Here is a 2,217-nt window from a genome sequence, read left to right on the forward strand (position 1 = left end):
TCATGTGGTTCTGGGCAGGTTTTCAACCTCGGGGAGTCTCTCTTTCTCCCTGTATTGAAAGAGCAATAATAATAATGAGCAGCTGTGTTTTTGTGCAAACTAAATAGGAAAAGGTAAATATTACTCAGATTCCCCCAGATCACTCAGCCTCCCAGGCCCTACACCCTTTCCTTTTCAAAAGTTAAAAACGCTGTAGGATGGACACACGTTGAGACTTGCAACTCGCTGACGACAGAAGCCCCAGAAGCTAACGCTCAGAAGGGTTTGGGAGAGAAGTGGATACTCAAAGGCGCGGAGAGAAAGGCCGCTCGTGTAAGACTGCAAGTCAGTGACAGACAGGCCAGCAACCCCAGGGTCAATAAAACTGTACCCTTTGGGCATTCTCTTTTCTTTGGGTGGAAATACTTTCCATTTCCGTGTGTAGGGGACAAAAAAATCTTTCCCTTTACCCATCTTAGGTTGTCCAGCTGAGGCTGGGTACGTGCAACCGGCCGAAGACAGGTGAACAAGAGGAAAATAGAAATTCACTAGCAGGTGCAAGGTGCTTACACATGGGAGCAGGGTGGTTGGAACTTGGGTTTATGCGTCTTCTTAGGGTACAACACGGGACAAGGGGTGAGTGGGGGACTTCTGGACAGTTTGAGAGGGGGTGGGGGGAGGCAAGTTCATGGAAGATGAGCAGGAGAAGGGCGGTAAGCAAGGTGATTCAGTGATGCTGTGTAGTACCTCACCCACAGGGATGCCTTTTACAGATGGAAATTTCCTTCACTAAAGGAAATCTTCTGCCCTGTTTTTAGTTATCCCGAATTCCTGGGTTTCGGTGGCTTTGCTTCAAAATCATTCCTAGGCCAGAGAAACATATTTTGAGGTTGCATCTTCTGGTTTCCTTATATGAGGAAAGATACTTCATTAATCAAAACTACAATAAGATAACACCTCACGCCTGTTGGAATGGCTAGCACCAAGAACACGACACATTCCAGGTGTTGGTGAGGCTGTGGAGAAAAAGGAACCCTCGTGCACTGTTGGCGGGAATGTACATTGGTGCAGCCGCTGTGGGAAACAGTATGGAGGCCATTCAGAGGATGTTCACAGTCCACCGGCCAGAGCATGTCACATTCAGAGCCCGAAGGCAGTGGGACAGGCTCCAGGTCCAGAAAAGCAGCGAGGCCGGACTGGGGATGCCATGGCGATGACCGATCAGTAAAGACCGCGATTCTGAAAAGACACACCTGGAAGAGCGGATGACTCCTCTGTTGAGATCCTCCCCTGGGACCTCCCCTAAGATCCGCACCCTTGAAGGTCCTCAGGACGGAGGACCCAGTGCGGTTGTCTCTCCTTCTGGAGCGCATCCGCCTTTCCCCACCCCCTCCCCCGGGCGTGTTGCCCTTGCCGCTCTTTCTCCGGAGCTCCAAGGGCCCCTCTTTGTCCTCCGTGACTTGTTCCTGAGCCCACACAGCCTAACTGGCTCACTTCCTCTACCTCTGTGACTTTCTAATTGAACTTTCTGTCACAGTCTGAAAAGGAAAAAGTGTCCTCTATGTTTTCTGGACGATTGGTGGTAGGTAGGTGTGCGGGTCAGTTTTAAGTATTAGCTTATGTTGGCAATAATAACTAGTCAATCCACCACTAAATCGGTGTTGCTGTGAAGGGATTTTGGAGATGTGTTTAAAGTCCATTATCGGTTGATTTTATTTCTCATGACCAGTTTCTTTTCCTTTTCTTCTTTTTTTGGGGGGGCTTCATTTTTATTGTTGACACTGTTACAAGTACCCCCCTTCCCCTTGTTAGCCCACCCCCACCCAGCCTTTAGAGCCATTGCCAGGGACCTGAATGACTTCGATCTCTTTAAGGCTGATAACATGCCTTTCCTATTGCCAACTTTTGAAAATTTCTGCAGAAACACATGCAGGTGAGCAGACTCATGGGCTGGCTTCACCATGGGTCATCTTTGTAGGGGAGACAACCCCACAGCAGATCCGGATGGGCCTGACTCCACCATTTGAGAGGTTTGGAGCAGAACTGAGGCCTCTCTGGAGGAGATGAGATTCCAGCCGTGTGGGGCTCCAGCCCGGCCCAGCCGGCCTCGCCGACGGCCTGCCTCATGGGCCTCAGACCCGGGTGCCGGCCCCAAGCCGCACACGCCAGTTCCCTGTTGTAAATCCCCCACTACCTGTCTCCTTCTGCTGTGGGTAATATTTTTAAAAGCAAGTTTTC

At 50.3% G+C, this 2,217-nt stretch overlaps 1 non-coding gene across 1 annotated transcript; it reads right to left on the bottom strand.

Moving 5' to 3' along the window:
- Positions 1-1,807: 1,807 nt before the first annotated feature.
- LOC123804892 lies at positions 1,808-1,936 on the bottom strand. Its single transcript, XR_006783242.1, has one exon. It is a non-coding gene; the product is annotated as a small nucleolar RNA SNORA33 (small nucleolar RNA).
- Between the last annotated feature and the right edge of the window lie 281 nt (positions 1,937-2,217).

Source organism: Phyllostomus hastatus, unplaced genomic scaffold, assembly GCF_019186645.2.
Source record: "Phyllostomus hastatus isolate PE091 unplaced genomic scaffold, TTU_PhHast_1.1 phas_scaffold_216, whole genome shotgun sequence".
NCBI lineage: Eukaryota > Metazoa > Chordata > Mammalia > Chiroptera > Phyllostomidae > Phyllostomus > Phyllostomus hastatus.